This window comes from Dromaius novaehollandiae, chromosome 2, assembly GCF_036370855.1.
Source record: "Dromaius novaehollandiae isolate bDroNov1 chromosome 2, bDroNov1.hap1, whole genome shotgun sequence".
Lineage (NCBI taxonomy): Eukaryota > Metazoa > Chordata > Aves > Casuariiformes > Dromaiidae > Dromaius > Dromaius novaehollandiae.
Window position 1 is genome coordinate 124,278,315 of NC_088099.1, and position 17,853 is coordinate 124,296,167.

At 38.8% G+C, this 17,853-nt stretch overlaps 1 long non-coding RNA gene across 7 annotated transcripts in view; it reads right to left on the reverse strand.

Annotated features, from left to right (window-relative positions):
- The window catches only part of LOC112983509 (uncharacterized), a 68,096-nt gene that overhangs the window by 41,158 nt on the left and 9,085 nt on the right, over positions 1-17,853 (reverse strand). For all 7 annotated transcript variants that reach the window (XR_010387928.1, XR_010387925.1, XR_010387929.1 and 4 more), the window contains one exon: positions 16,151-16,288. This is a non-coding gene — a long non-coding RNA (uncharacterized LOC112983509). The remainder of the gene's footprint in view (positions 1-16,150; positions 16,289-17,853) is intronic.

Genomic DNA, 17,853 nt, shown 5'->3' on the forward strand with positions numbered 1-17,853 from the left:
CTTCACTTTTTTTTCATGAGTTGGATGGAGTGAACAAGATATACTTTTTCTTCAGAATTAATCTGTGCACAGATCCCATGATCAAGCCCATAATAATCAGTGAATACTTTTGCCTTGTTCTTGGCAGAACTATTCAAACAAGAGACTCTAGCCAGCACCCAGACCACTGGAAAAATTTGTTTTGGCACAGTCCTAGGTGTGGATTTCACTGCTGGATATCTCTTACCGTTCTTCTGGTCCATCAGAGCAGCTACAGCAGCGCTGCAGGTCCCAGGCGCAAGGCCCAGGCGCTGGTCAGCAGATTGCCTGGCTGGCGCAGCAGACCCAGAATTGGCCTACACTTTCCTGCAGAGCAGACCTCAGCAAAACCATCTGGCAGGTCACCGAGGATGGATCGAGAAGCATTGAACTAAGGAGAGTTCAGCATGACTGAACAAACAGCGGAGGGGAAATTCTGACTGTTCCCCAGTTAAGCGCTCTAAGAGCATACTTAGCACACTTAGAGACGCCCTGTAAAAGACAGAGTGTCTTGAATGAATCTTAACAACTCATTGTATATGTGATATATTTGTTAAATATTAATAATAGCTCAAGAGCAATGAGAGAAACATGTGTGCTGAAGGAATACTCATGGTGATGAAGAACAAAACAGTTGAACCAAAAAAGAAGTAAATGAGAGTGCCAGCACCAGAAATGGGTAGGTATAATTATGTTCCAGTTCCCTTATTTCAGCATCCTCCCAGGAGAATTTGCTTAGATATTTCCTAGATATTTATTCCCACTATTTGATAGATACTCACAAAAACTTTATTGGAATTGCAATTTCTTCTTACACTGGAATTTCAGTTTTGTGCTGCACATATATGTAAACAATTGAGTAAAAAAAAACAATTTGGGGTTATTTATTGTAGGGTCAAAATCTGAAATCCAGTGTAGTTGTACAGAGATTTGTTTTTTTTTAATTTAAGAGCAATAAAAGGTTTTTTTTCTCGCTTCAATAATATTGGAAGTTTTGGAGCTCTGCATCCAAACAAGTTTTTGGCAGTGTGAGCATATGTTCATCTTTTATTATTGTTATTATTACATACCTTTTTTCCCAAAGCTTTGTTACCTATATCAGTTCCGTGCTTATCTATCACGGCATAATTTATCAGTTCCCTACCTGTGAGAAAGGAAAGGTTTCCTTTTCTTCCTTCTTGAATGTTATCTGCTCAAGACAAAATATAACACCTGCTGTTTTCTATCAATTACTTATGAATAGAAAAATAACACTACATTTGATACTGTATCTCTTTGTGAATAACTCAGCTAGTTAAGTTTTTCCACTGAATACAGAATTAATATATACACAATAGAATAGTATGGGCTGAAAAGGACACTTAGAAGAGAAAGAAAACAAGAAATAAGATAAATTTGCTTTTGTAAGCAGAAAAAGTAGCAAATGAAAATCAGTCACTTTACAAAGTACCCAGAGAGATAGACCAACCCCAGAAATCTGCAGACAGGCTCCATATATGTGCTAGAGTCCCTGCTGGAGAGGGATGAGGAGAGGCAGGAATCTCTGCGTGATAAAATCCCCCAGCCCCAGCCCCATGCTGGGCACCTCAGCCCTGCAGCACTCACAGGCCACCTTTCAGGCTAATCCACCTCCAAGATTGCCTGCTGCTTGGGACTCAGCACCTCTCTATGCAGGGGACCGTGCAGTATCTGGCACCCTTCGTACTAGGGTGAAGAAACAATTCAACATTTGACAAATATTCAATAAGCAAATTACAGGAAGACTCAAGTCATTCACAGAGTGCAAAAGCTTAAAGCATTCAGTGTGCCTTTCTGTCAGAGGCCACATATTGAGGCAAGCTTCGGATGAAAACCTGTGTCTCTGCGTGCATCCGGCTTTCTTCACCATGCACAAACACACTCTAGAGTCCTACAAACTGCTGCTGGAAAAGCAGTCTGACTACAGTCCTGTGGCTGTCATATCAGTGACAGTGAGGTCCTTACACAGGTGAGGTTATTCCAGAAAAATTTTGTGGAGAGATCTGAAAGCATTCCCCATTTTTCCTGTTACAGACTGTACCCTCAGCAAGGGCACTTTGATAGGAGAGATCAGCATAGCCATACCAGCGCAGTCTTCCTGCTCTCGGTCTGGCCTAAGGTCCTGTTGCTCTGCCCCTCTTTCCTCTTCAGCAGCTGTTGTGTGTCTTCCTCACAACCTTCCACTTTCTCTTACAGCTTTCTACCTCAGCCTTGGTCACCAGCCCCCTGTTGTACACAGGTATGCAAGGTCCATTGATGATGACCTGCATTGACTCTAAGAGTGAAAGTAACTTTGAGGGAAAAATAGAAACAAAAGGAGAGAGAAGGACAAAGAGAGGGAGGTAGGAGAGGGAGAAAGGGGAAAAAGGGGAGAGGGGAAAATGGGGAGTGAGGAAGCGGAAGAGATGGGGGGAGAGGGAGGGAAAACTCCCCCATGGCCACCCAGGAAGAGCAGCGATGGGGTCCTGTCTTGCTCTGCACATCCTCTCCAGTGAGGCAGGTGGTGATGATGATGATTACAAGATGATTTTTCCCTTAGTAGTAAATGTTTTTCACTGCCACCCACTCAAACTCCCAATGGGTTTGCTGCTGTTTATGTCACTATGAGCACTGACCGGAGCAAGCTAATCAGGCACAAACGTTGTACATTGATTGTTGAGCTTTTGTTCACATATATTATTGGATAATGTTTATTGAACATTTAAATGACTATCATCTACTTTGCTGTGCACTATGTCTGGTTTCTGTAACATAACCTAAAATCTACAAAATGGGGAGGGAGAGGGAGGAGTGATTCTCACTCCAGTGGTGGCTGGTTCCCATGAAATCCCACCGTAACTCCATCAGGGTTCACAGGGGCAAGTCCATGAGAACAACACAAGAATAACAGCATGAGAACAACAATGGAAAAATACTGCCACAGAGGCTGCAGAAAAAAACTGCCTCAGCAACTTCAAGGAGAGCTTACAGAGCTGCAAACAGTAAGCCCTTAGCAGTACTAAGACTAAGGCACTGCAGTACCTATGGCCGCATGCAACAGCCCAAGAGCATAGCCCATTTTGAAATGGGCAGCCCCCCCACCAAATCTTCTCTTTCACATGCAGGCAACTCAGACCTGTTTCAAGAGCAATATATATGAATAATTAATTCATAATTTAGTCATAATAATAATCTCATACACTTTCCTGATGTAGCTATCAACTCTTATAGAGGTTAGCAATGCCAAAACTAGAAATGGGTCTGCAGATTAAAATAGAATTGAGCTTTCTAAATCCAAAAGAACTGTAAAAATAATTTTTCCCATCCCATCCTTGAATTAAGCTAGTAGGCTCACTGCATTTCTGGCTTTTAAAGGAAGGGCAGGTTTATGACAGAAAACAGAATCCAAACTAGCAGGGGGATCTCAGCAAGGAGGCAGAGGACTGAATGCACATGGAGAGTAAATTATCCTCTCATCTTCTGAACTGCTCCCTCTGGATCACATTAATGACATACATTAGTTGTGTGCATCAGCACAGAAAAAAATTGAGACATGTTTATGAACAATAAATGATCTCTTTATAAAGAAGAGTTAGGTGGACTACATAGACAGCAGCAGCCAAGCTAGATAAATAAGCTAAGTTTTCAAGTAAACAATTTGTGAACTTCATTTTATTTCCAAGGATTAACTCTAATCTCTGCATTTGAATTTTGCCCTCAACTTCTGTTATAGGCGAGTTAAAATTACGAAAGTTTCAGTGAGATGGGCCGCCTTGCTGGGCTGCCGCCCATGTTCTCTAAATAAAGAGGTAATTTCAACTATTAGTATTCCTAGATTAACAGAGAAAGAAGGAGGACAGCTAAATGTCTGGGAAGATTCAAAAAACCTACTGAATATCCAAGACTGCGAACCAAGGAATTACTTTCCATCATAATTTGTAATGAAGTGACTGAGTACACTTAGCAGTATCACAGGCTCCTAGATTTTATTGGAATCTACTACTGAAGCTGAAAATTCCTAAGACTTTTAACTTTATTTGCCCCTATAAGGACAAAAGTCTTTGTTCTGGAGAGGAAAAGCACTTGAAGTTCCACGGCAATGCAAGACAAAGCAGACAAGCATGAGGACTTAAGTTCCTTAAAAAGTTATGGGTGTCCCTACTATGACTAGCACGGTAGCAGACACCACCTTACTGCTCACCACTGGGGCCATAGGCTAGCCTGCAGAGCAGTGACCCAGGACAGTTGAGCCCTGCTTCCAGGTTACACTGAAGCCTGCAAGAAGATTAAATTCCACATTACTATATGTGAAAAGCATTGTATTCATCAGGCTTTGGGTTTTCCTTGACATCCACTCTTCCCACACTTCGCCTGGAGCTGAGCTCTTGCAGGGTCCAACAAGGAGAGTGGGCAAGAAAGGCTGGTGGGTCAGTGCGGTCCATTTGCTAGGGATTGCTCTTGTTCATATCTAGCAATCCAGCCATGTAAAGTGCTCACTGCTTCCAAGGAGCAGGGACTGTAATGTCAATTTTCCCCCAGGATGCTCTATGACCATTATGTGGAAATTGGGTGATGCCACCATGACCAGACTAGTAAATAGGACTATCCTGTGTGTCCTATGGGTTTCCTATATTCTCAGTGGAAGATGTAGAGTCCCATTTTAACTGGACTCCAGCCTACTTTGGAGGTGCTACCTTCCCTATGCTATCAGTGGGGAGAGGAAAATGCCTAAATTAGGCAGACTAGAGCCTCACCTATGTTTGCATATATGCTTTTCTCCGCAGCAACTCCCCATAAGATCATTCTGTAGGAATAATACTAAATTCAAATATTAATTTTTCTCTTCCTTTTTTGTAGAAGGGGGAAAATACAATTTTAAGACAATATTTGTACCTTGTGATGCAAAATTTCTATTCTGTAACATCACATATTGTCATCTGCTGCTAAAGGAGAGTAGAGGGCTCCTGTCTGCTAAATAATCTCTCTTCTCTTCTATGGAAGCATTCTGAGTGAATGCTCGCTCCCACTGGAAAGAGTAGTCCCTCTACCAATCCTTTCTTTTTCTTTTTGGTGAATAGTCCTTTTTTTTCCTTCAAGTAGTCCTTCATCCAGTTCCTCCATCTTCCCATTCCTGCACTTGCAGATCCTGGATTGTTCTTTAGACTTCAGGACAACACATTTGATTTTATTGTTGATTTTTTTTTGAACAAAAGATAAGAATAAAAAACTGCAATGAAGTTTTTAGTGCCAGGTGTCTGAGTGTCATGAGTGCCAGCTGCTACCTGGCGCTGGGGGGGGCTCCCAGAAAGGCAGGGTAGGGCCTGGCCACCAGGGCCTGTCCCACCGCCCCAAGGAAGCAGGACACTGGGGGCAGCTGAGGCTGCCCCAGCCCCAGGGCGGCATCAGGCACTGCCATGGGGATGGGGACAAGGACAGAGGGCCCGTGGCCGGGCAGGGGCAGGGCTGTGACCCCGCAGGAGCTGTAGCTCTGGCTGGGACCAAGCACCAGAGCCTCAGCAAAAAGCAGCTCCCAGGGCCAGGGCTGGCCCTCACTAAGGCCTCCCTGCAGCAGGTCTGGGAGCCTCTCCCCACCGTTACCAAGGGACAGGGACAGCCCTCAGCTCTGAGCTGGCCCGGAGCCCCAGCAGCCAAACCTCCAGGAGGGGGGACCCTCTAAGGACCCTCATGATTTGTTAAATAGAGAATGCTACCAGTCATTAAGTTGCTAAACAACTACAGGTTATGATATCCCGTAGTATCTGTGACTCACTTGTTAACTCTCTATAACATGAACAAATGAAATAAAGACAGACCATAGCCAAATAGTAGTTCAAAAACACCCAAAAGCAACAGCCACTTGCCTTTCTAACTTACCAGAAACCGGGCAAAGCCACCCACCCACAAATGCCATGCAAATAACCGGCTACCTGGTTCAGCCAAAAGACTGTGAGGGATGAATTAACAAAAAGAGAGGTAGGGTCAAACCCAGTTGCCAATGCTTCAAATTGAGCAGTACTTTCAGAAAGAACAAAATGGTAGTTCTCCAGTGGGATCGCTCTTCACTGATACAGGCCCCATAAGCTCATCACAGTTACAGCTCTTCCCTTCTCCTTTCGTGGCTTCATCCAGAGACTGCAGGATCACCTATAGGATCTACAACGCCTGAGCAACAGGACCTAACCATGTCCTTACGTCGCAGCACAGACAAGTATGAATAATATTTCGTCACTTTTTTGAAGGAGTTTGTTCAGTTCATAAAAACAAACTTTTATGGGCCTGTAGGGTGGGAGGATCCTGCTGTATTTAAGTGCATCTCCGCAGTGCTAGAGAAAAGTCTGTTTGCAGATGGATAGCAAGAGAACACTGGATGTGGCTGAGGAAACCTAAGTAAGACTGTATTTCTACTATATCACTAGAACAATCTTCCTGCTCATCTACTCTTCTGGCAATGTATGTACTTATTAATCATAACGTTTGCTGTTGTTACTGTGGAAAGAGAGCTCACTTGAAAGCAGGCACTGAAAACAGACACAAAATTGTCACAACATTCCTTTTCTGTCCATAAGTTTTTCCTTAGAAAATAATGTGCTGGTATTTTTTTGTCAGTTGCAAGACATTTCCAGATTTATTTGGAATACTCAATGTTCATTTCCAAAATGCTGACAACTGTAAATATCAGTCTCCTGGATTGCTTCTAATCAACCCTAACTATGCCTGCTAAAACAGGATATTCTGGCAGGTGAAAATGTTTAGCAGATGATAATTTTCTTTTCATGAACAACCTATCAACCTCACGTTGAGAGGAAATAAAAACAAAAAAAAAACAAAAAAAGAGGGTAGAAGAGGAATTTCAGAAAGTTGGTAATAAAAAGCAAGCCTTTCAGCTTCCTTAAAACCCCACATATGCAAAAGCATTGTACTGCGCGCCAACGCAATGCAATAATTGCCCTCTCAAATTTTATCAATGGTCAGTAAGTATTTCAGGTATATTATAAAACCTCAAATTTTTAATTATTTTTTAAAACATAATATGCTGTTAACTCAAAAGATGATTTCTGTTACTTCCGTGTTAAAAAACAGGCACTCATGAGAGCAGTAGCACAGAGAATAGGACAACAGATTCATATTCCATGAGGTTTAGCTGCAATTACAGACAAAACAATCATCCTGGACTCTAAGCTTTACCTTTGCAAGTTTGCTATAAACTAGTGTCACCCAGTTAGAAACTTTTATAAAGGAACTCCTGAAAGAGAACAAACATAAAACCTTTTGCAGCAAGCCTCTAGGTCCTACTCAGATGTATACTCAGTTTTGAAGAATCTACCTAAACATAGACCTTGGTCAAATTCTGCTGGTGCTTAGAACTAACGGATCCTTGCTAAAACTGTGTGATTAAAATTGTCCTTAAACTTTCCTCTCACTGCACAGCACTACAGGAGGGAATTGGTTTAAAGCATGACATCCTCCAAGAAGTACAAAGCTACCACCAAAGCCTTGTTTCTGTTACAGAACGGATGATTGCAGGAAATCAGCATTAAAGGATGCATCTTACAACTGGCATTTAGCACTGTTTCCAGTTTTTCAAAGCAGTTCTCCCCTAAAAATGACTTTGCAATCAAGGCATTGTGAAAGTTGCATTTTTGTCTTCTCTCATAGATTTACACATTAAATGTCTCAATATACCAGTGAAAGAGCTTTTCCTTCTAGCTCTCAGGCCTACAAATTCACTCTGGGGAACTGGAAAGTTAATCTAGGTTGTCTCCAGTTTACACATTGGTACCCATAGTAAAGGTTTCACAAGCCAAATTTAACCCTTGGTTGCACTTCTGTAAATTCCTTAGCTTTAAATCAGGCTTTTAGTTTTGAATGCCACATCAGGTTTATTTTCTTAAATGGTTCTGAGAGAAAATGTTTCAAGTTGCTAGAGCTGAGATTGCAGAGCTAGAGGTTCATCTGAGCACCACTGATGCAGGGACTTAAGACCCTGATGAATATTGCCCTGCCATCATTCTCTACCATTGACCAACCCCACTTCATACACTCTTGCCTGAGTGTCTCCGCAGAAAATGCTGGGATATCTGTTTAATATTTTCCAAACTGCTTTGGTAGACTGCTGACTCAGTCATCTCTTCTTCCATGATGTATATTTTCCATAATGACATGTTGCACATATTATCAGTCTTTCTGATCTGGCATATGGTCATAATACATCACCACAAGGTGTTGTGGGACTTAGGGCAGAGGACTGAGGCTGAGCAAGAGCAAACATGCCTGTGCTCAGCTCTCCTTCCCGAAACTAAGTACATGCTTCTGCCGTACTAAAAATTTGCACAGGCTCAATTATTCTCCTCCATTCTTCAGGGCTTGCAGAAAGCTACACCTCAGGATTGGCTTAGGTTCAAAGAATTAGGACCAGTCAGTCTGGGATCAAGTGCAAGCTTAGGCTTGCACTGGAAACACAGCCTAACCATTGCATATAGCTATATAGAGAATGGATTAGTTTGATGGATAAACAAAGGAAACTATTGCCAGATCTGGCAATCAGGGGCATTTCATGAAAACTAATTTCACCTTTCAACCTTACCACTGAGTCTTCTGTGAGCCCATTAGTTTCAGACCAGCTAACATTGCAGCAAATCTAGAAAGCCTAGAAATTTCTGCAGCATAGCATTTTTACCTGTTTGTGAAAACACTTCCAAGTAAAGCAGACAATGTCTTGACTGAAAGAAGCCCCAGAGAAATCTGGTAATCTCTGTGCTTATTTGGATGCACAAAGCTCCACAGCAATTCTGGTACATTTCTGAAATAGCTGATGGCAACCCGTGCTTATTTATTTGTTCAGGTCTACAGGTTCAAATTGCCTCAGCTAACTTACTTGAAACTGATGCCACTATAAATGTTTGTAAATGTCAGAGACTATGCTCATGGTTGATTTTATATTACTTATTCCTTGTTGCTTTAAAAATGATACAGTGCTGTCCTATTTAAAAGCAGACCTTTTTCCAAGGCATTCAAATTCACCAAATTCAAGAGTTTCCTATTGTTTTGAAGTTTCTTTCATGGCAGAAAAATCACAAGTATCGTCTAGGCATCCTGCTTCAAGAAAGAAAGCTTCATTGTACTTCTATGTCACATTTAAATATGAAAAATTTCTGCAACCGATAACAGTTGTAGATTGTAGACATGGAAATGCTAAAGTTCTTGGCTAAATAAAGGAATAAGTGTATCCTCTATAATCTTTCTACAGCAAGGAAGAGTGTGGCCATTTAACAAAGGTAATTACTCTTTTTAGAAATAATTATCTGTTGATTCCATATATGTTATGATTTCCAGGTATTCAGATACAGTAGCATAGTATTATGTTAACAAATCCCAGTAACAGAAAAGAGACAAACTGGGTTTCTAAGATTACAAACTTGAAATTCATATGCTCATTTAATTTAATCAAGCAAAAACATCTTCATATAGCATGCCAGAATTTTTGATAAAGACCTTTACAGAATATAGCAACCTCTTAAAAATAGTGTGCAGTTTTTCCTATAACTCTGAATACATATTACATAATGGCTTCTGAACACATGACGTGACCTGTATTTCTTTTCCTTATTATAGTGTTGCATTGAACCCTAGTGTTGATTTGCCTTTGCAAGCAAATTTATATTTAAGCACATCCTTTATAACATGCACTGAGCTTTACTGCAATAGAGTTATCAAAAAAGGATGATAGAGATATCAGCAGCACATGCTAAGACTGAAGCCAGAGTGTTTGCTATAAAGAGAAGCCATGCTCCCCCCCCCAAACAGACCACCACCACCATTTCCTCTCTAAAATCTCTTTTTGAAGAATACTTAGAAGAGACAAGATTATGAGCCTTAACACAGGAAATACATAAAAAGTAGTCCAAATCATGTAATAATACAACTGCTCTTGTCATTAGCAACATCTACTGTCACATGAAGGATTCAGATTCAGTGTATATTGTGACCTAAAATTTCTTAGTTTTAGGTATACTTATATTAAGCTTTGCTTGAAATTTAAAGCAACAGCTAAGAAGAGACCACCACCAGAACTGACAAGACCAGAATTGACAAGAGACGCAAGAACACACCAAATATTAAGCACTAAAAATGACATGGCTACTCTGCACTTCAAATCAGCATAAGCCTTAGTGCCGTAGTCAATGGGATTCCATCCAAGACATAATAATGGCAATTCCTATGCTCAAAATTTGTATACTTTTCCCCTTCCATTCTGTTTATATTCTGCCAACAACAAAAAAAAGATTTGTTTCTCAACCTAATAATCAAGGATGCACACTGCTGTAAATATTCAGTAACAAACCACAGCACAACAATCCCATTTTTAATCTTAAAATAATGTGAGCAATAATCTAAACAGCAACACATTTATATTTCTGTCATACCCACTTAAGGAAAATCAGGTTGTACAAAAGCAAAAACTATCATTGGGATAAAGGAGCAAAGAAATGACTTTGAAACAGCACATACAGCTGAACACTTGTATCATTTTCAATGACCCAATTTTGCACTAGTGTTTGGATTTATTAGATAAGGACTAATGTTGGTGATACTAGACACTAGATAATATTCTAGAAATAGGGCGCTCGCTATTGGGAGAGAGGGAATGATCTAACAAGGAGAGATAAATCTGGTGATCTGACTTTGAAATGGATATATTTGTCAAGAGCTTTGAGTTTTCCTATACTTGAGCAAAACATCCTACTTAAACAATCTCACTACAACTTACACTTCTTGTTAAATAGATACAGTTTATGAAAATCTTGAGACCGATATACTTTGTTACTTTCAGTAAGCCACTATATAGTCTAAAGTAATTCTACATTTATAAAATTTTCCTATGTGGAAATGCTGTTTAGAATGGCAACACCCCTAACCTAGACACCCAGATATTAAAAACAGTCTTTTTGTGAATACAGTTAACTCCATTCTAAAATATGGCTTAAATGATGAGAGCAAAGCAACTCTTTTCCTGATATAATACACATCTTTAGAGGAAGTGAGGGGTGTAACCAGAAAATCCTTTTAAGTGATGACAAAAAGCAATGTTTCTGACATCTGAAAATGATAAAGATGCAAGACACAAAATAAATTCCTTATTGTCACCTTCTGAATGAATGAGAATATGAGTTTTTTTACATGCTGGATGAGTTCATAATATCTCCCTTACAGTTTATTTGAACTTTTCCAGGGAAGAATGATTTGCCTGGCCACATTTTATTACTTATAGAACTGATTAGAAGGAATATTCCTTCCTCCCTGAGACATATTGCAGGTCTCTGCCAATATCTGCCAAACACCTTTATCAGGAGACATACTGCAGGTCTCTGCCAATATCTCCCAAACACCTTTATCAGGATTCTTTTGTGGGAGTCTTTCTTCCAAAATGACAAAGGTGACCTCATGTAGCTGAGGGACGAGATGCAACAAAAAACCTGCATCATTAGCTATGGAGGGGACACTGGTTTAGGCCAACAACCAGTGACGAGCGAGCAGTCTCATGGAAAAGTCAATGTATTCTCTCCAAATGCAAGAGTGAGTTAGGAATATTGGTTATGAGAAACATACATTGTAGGATCAGCACAAATGCATAACATGCATAACAATTCAAAATACCTTCTTAAATTCATGAAAAAGCACCTTCCTCATTTGTTTCTGTGAACAAATTTGTCCTATACAAACAATAACTGATATTAAAAACTTTCCTAGGGACCTCTAGATTCATCATATTATGTAAATGATTGAATTCATAACTTTTCTCCATCTATAATGTAATTATAACTCTTCTCTGTGACATAGCAACAGACAATTCTCTGCAAGGAGATGATCCTAATCAGGTTAACCTGAATTTTGACATTGATTTGCATATGCAAAAAATTGGGACTCTGATTACTTATGCATAAAACAGCAGTTATCTGCCTCTAAGACATTTCCTACACTGGCATTGATCTGTTACCTTGCTTGACTCTCCCAGCTTCCAAATTGATCTTCTGAAGCAGTCTGATTTTCATATCACTGTTCTAAAGTCAGCAGCTATTACCCATAGCTAATATAATATGACAACACTCCTCAATGACCCAATCTTAAGATGCCCTGAGTAATTGCCATCGTTGAACATTTAGAATTATGCATGCTGGGAAAATATAATTCCTAAGTATAGTGTCTGTTTTGCACAAAGTTCTCTTCAGTTCCTCTCAAACCTTTTTTCTTGCGCTCTCAAATGTAAAATGAGCTCTGTAAATGTAAGTGCCTCAAAACAAATAAGTTTTAAAACAATGTTGTCTTCTACAGAGAACATCCTTGAAAATATAATGGAAGGAATTTTGACCAATTTTCCTTCAGTTTGCCTGCTACTGATAGAAGGTATATCACACTCAGTTCACATTACTTAAGCTGTTCAGGTATGCCAACATCTCATTAGAGTTACTCCTGAGCTTTGCAGCTAACTTTCCCAACACAGCTCTTTATTACAGTAGATGAATACTGACAAATAATGACACATAATCACTGTTTGTGTTCTTCAAGATGTTATCCTGCTGACCTGTTCTTTCTTTCTCAGAGTCAAATATTTCTTTTACAACAGCTCTTCTTCCAACAGTCAGTTAATATCCTATTTCCCATTGTCCTTAAGTGCAAAGAGCCCAGTTTTGCTGCCCTTTCTTCACATAAACAGCACCTTGCCACATAAAACTTGCCCTGAATCTAGCAGAACCATTTGTACAGTAAGCTGTTACGGGAAACTCAGTCAAGATACAGAACCGAAACTCAATCAAAATACAGACCGGAGCCCTTTCTGTTTAAAGAGGGCTTAATTCTCAGGTACGCTCTACTACTGCCTGTTTACAGTGCTCTGACAGCATAAAAGCACCTTGAAATGGGTGCAAATATGAATGATAGATAAAAATCTGGCCCATCCCACGCACATTTCTGTGCATGCATACCACAAAGAGATTTTGAGTTTGAAAGGCCAGCTGATACAGAATGTGCCCAGTGTGGAGGAGCAATCGACTGTGTTCCACAGTACAGAAGATGGAAAATGTATATCATTGTCTTTATTCTGAGTAAAAACATATATATTTTTATAGTCTCCAGTAGAAATAATTGAATGGCCTCACACATAACGAAGTGAGTTAAACAGGAGCAGGAGAGAGTTTTGTTGAAATTAATGTGGCCTTATTTATTTAACAGTGCCTTTCTCCTGCTTGGGATATTAATCTATTTAAAGGTCAGGCAAATTTTGGTTTGGATCCATTTTTCAGGGTTTTTAAAGAAACAGAAAAAAAAATCAAGCAAAAATAAAAATAAGGATTGTTCAAATGTCTTGGGAAACAGCCAAATTCTCAGATGACACTTAATTAGAAGCATAGCAAATGATGATACACAATGCAATCAAGTACAGAAAGGTTTTAGACTAAATCCCTAAGCACAAAGACAGCATATTAAGTTAAACGGAGATAAATTTAGAATGAGACTGACAGAAAAAAAAAAACCAAACAGACATTAACTGTTGAACAGAGAAAGTAATACTAAGCTAAGACAATCTAGAGAAAGAGATTCAGGATTTCTTGAGACCAAATAAACGTACATTTCTAAGAGCTAATGTGACCATACACTTTTTGTTACTTAAAGTTAGCTCCTTAACGGGGACTAGTTAGCCAAGCTTCAAATTCTGCTTACACATATAAACTTATAATTCATAGTGGGATACAGGTGCAGTCACTGGTCTTTAGGGGAAAAAAATCATTCTGAAGAACAGTGGAGATAGTGCAAATGAGAGAAATCTAAAAAAATGTTAAAATAGCTGAGAACAGAATAAAAATGCCTTGGAAAATGGCCAAATTTTCCCATTTTGGTTATAGCCAATTAGTGCTAAGCTTTCATTAGAAACCCTCTTTTAAAAGAAATGGAGGGGGATGTATTAAACAATGCCATTTTTTATGATCCCTTTATAGAACAGCTGGCTGCTTTAAATGTACTGACATTTAAAAAAAAATCCTATTGATAATATATGCTCGAGCTTGTTACATCTTTCAGCACTAACTGAGCTACAGGAAGGCAGCAATTTTGTCACCCAGGAGAAGTGCTTGAATTATTGCTCTGCTCTGAGGATAGTTGATCCTGCATCTGAGTAAATCTTAGAGGATTCATCAGCAACTCACTCAGCATGCTCTATTCAGTACTCCATTCAGTAACTTCCACTGGATTATCTTGCAGGGACCCACACTGAGATTTCATTAGTCCCATTCTCAATTTTGAGAAAGCTACATTCAGAGATTGCTTGAATCTTTCTTCCCTTGTACAGGGATTCTCAAATTCAGACATGACACTTGAAGAAAAGCTAAAACACATTTGTGAAAAACTGAGTGGAGATTATAGGTTTTTTAGATGACCCAGAAAGCTGGGCTGCTTCATTCTTTTCTTCAACTACTCTCTCTAAAATCATGCCATAACAGTAGGGAGTGAGTGTAGAAAAAGCTTGTCTTCTAATTTAGCACAGCTTTGTGGAAGCATTATTCTCTCACGGTTGGCGAGCAAGGGAAATGGTACCCCCACTGTATTACTCCTGAAGATGGTGCTTAGGTATCTGCAGAGATTCACACGAGACTGATGTTACAAATGACAAAATAGTACCTCCCTGAAGAACATAAGAGATAATTCTAGAAGCCAAAGTAAGAATAGTCAGTCTTTCAGTGCATTTATCTAAGCAACCACAATTCACAATCCAATGCAAGAGAAGCAGTACAAAAAGTATTTTCAAAGAAAACTCACTTGCCACTTGTCTAGGTACTTTTAATAAATAATGTGGGAGGGGGTACTAAAAAAAGAGTGCTGATCTGTTGGTCTTTGCCAACATATGTTCTTTCATAAGTTCTGGTAATGGATGGGCTATATAATACTTTCTGCAATAAAGAAAATGTTTAGCTTTATACACACACCTGCTAGGGTTTGAGGCAAAGATAGACCTTTACCCAGAAATCAATCATGTTATGGTTAGTTACCCTTTTCCTCATTAGCAAAACCGGCTGTAGAGTAAACATCTGGTCCAGACACATGGATCTTTAATCAGACATGGCAATAATTTGTTTTCCAATTTTCCATAACATCAAAATATATCACCAAGAACATAGCTTAGAGTAACCCTTCTGCTCTGTATTTTCCCCTGTGAAAAGAAATTTATTTAAGGCTGCAATCAAAAAGGGAAGACAATGGAGGGCTCAAAAGATGAAGCTGAAAAGTGTGTCCAGCTCTTAACTGTTTGCTGATAGAAATGTGATAGTTACATATGTAAGTCAAGTCTGTACCAACCAATTCAAGAGACCCTGGTGCTAGTCCAGTCCTTTGAACACATACAATACACACCTACCGCTGTTCACCTACAATTCAATACCAAAATGTTATGTAACTTAGTTTGCGGGAGAGAAAAATCATGGTAATGCCCATTTTGTTGACTGAGGAACTGAAACAGGGAAATAAGTAGTTGATTTGAGGACCCAGAAAGAACTGATTTCAAAAACAAGACTATATTTCAGGAATTTGTGGAAAGTCTGTGCTCTGAGTAACAATAAACACTGCTTGCTTCCTTCCATCAAAGCAATTTTCATCACTAGTATTTTCAGTGTGAATACTTAGCACCTAGTAACATGCTGCATATATAAAAATTCATCTTATGTTCACTTCTTCTCTTAATTTTGTAGCTATCAAGCAAAAGTTTAACCCACATGTCATTTTTCCTAGTTCTCCATGAATATTCCTTTCTGGCCATATGAATAGAATTGAGACCAAGCATCTTCTGAAGGAGGGGACAGCCTGCAAGGTTCAACATCCCTGCAAGGTACTAGATGGACAACTTGTGAGAACTGATTTAAAAAAATCTCTAAGATGGGAATGTAAGAGAAATTGAAATCATCCTCTGAAAATGCCTTTGTCACTGTATGTAACTACATAGAGAATCCTAGACAACCACCTCAAACATAAATTTAGACAGTAATTGTAAGAAGAAACCTCGCCCCCAAGTTAACATTGAAAGACACTCCACTAAAGTGAGACTAAGACCAGATTATGCAAGAATCTAGTCAGCAAAAGGATGTTTCCTTACCTCTGCAATTCACTTGCTTTGATTTTTTCCAAAAGGATCTTCTATCACGTTGATATTGTAAATTTATCTCTGTGATGAATCCCCAACCATTGCTTCGTTTCTTGTATCAATTGGATGGTATCAGTCCCAGGAATCTCTCTTTTAAAAAAAAAAATAATGTAAATATCTAACAGGAACAAGAATGAAACAACCAAATCATTTCACATAGACCACTGAATAGTCTTTAGATAGTAATGACTTCAACCACCTATTGACATGGCTGGAATGGGGCTAATGACTTAGATGAGAAAGATTCTTCATGACATCGGCAATCCTTTTGCCCTTTACTTGCCCCAACTACAATCTTTCTAACACTTTAATCAGTGAAAGAGGTTAAGGAAAGAAAGATGGCTCCTAATACAGTAATTTTATTTCCCACTGGGCACAGCGTTTCAAAACTTCAACTTTTAACCACATCTAATTTCTAGAAGTCATACCCCAGATTATTTATTTTTCAGACAGCAGCTTAAGTCATCTGAACAACTTTGTGAGCAATTTCCTTTACCCCATTCCTTCAGACATTTGCAGTAATTTCATAGGTACCAGCTCTTCCATTATTTTCTAGCTCATCACCTTTACTATCATTTTGACTCAGAGCTCATTTCTTTGATGTATAATAATTTGTTGAGAGAATGTGAGATGTCAAGGAACAGAAATATCTTCATCATCTAATGTGTAACATGATCTGCATGTCAGAAAGAAATGGTAGAGTATTATTTACAATTCCTCTCAACCATCTCTCTTGCGCAGAAGTCAGATTGTTACCATACAAATTACAGCACAGGATTTATTTCACACCAAAGAAACTTCATTTTGTTTAATATCAGAGAAGATGAATTATACACTGAGCTTTGTGGTGTAAAATTCTGTATTATACATGGTACAGTGTTAAAAAAGTCCAGCTCATATTGTTACATAATTTTTCACTAAGCTTTAGAAAAGCATCATCCAGAATGTTAGATTTGGGATCAATATGTAAGACTTCTTTCACGTCTCTTTTTCTTGCTCTGGTTTATTTTTTTCTCTTTCCTACTTCTCTTTTTGTCTTTGGTGTGAAAGGAGTCTGAATACAGCCAAATAATACAGACCCTCTTTCCATTTCATTGTAAACATGTGACTTGAATGGTGGCTAATGCAAGTTGGCTGGGTCTTGAATTAGTTGCTAAGATTGCCTAGTGCATCTGTCATTCCAGCTAGCAAAGTTGCAAATTAAAAATCAGCATCAACAATAAAAACTGAAATGTCAGCTTTTGTTTCCTCTCCCCTTTTGTGTCTATTTGTCTTCTTTTGTTCCTAGGAAAGAGGTATCAGAGTATAACACCTAAGAAAAGCAACAACTTGAGTCCATCTCAAATAATTTTTTTCTTTTCCAAAAAGGTTTTTAATACCAGCTGTAATATGATCTACTAGAGGGAAAAGTTCCCTCTAAAATCTCAATACATAAAGAAGGAAAGTTATTAAGGGATGCTGGTGAAATAAAAATGTTTTACCTTTTTATTTTAATATGTATTTTTATATCTATATTTTAAAGTTTATATTTCAAAACTTCTTCTAATCATTTACATTTCAAATGCTTTAATTATTCTCCTTTTTTTCTATATCTTTATTAAAAGGTTAAAGTAATTTTTAGTGGCAATTGTCTGCCATAAGACTAAGCAGGCCAA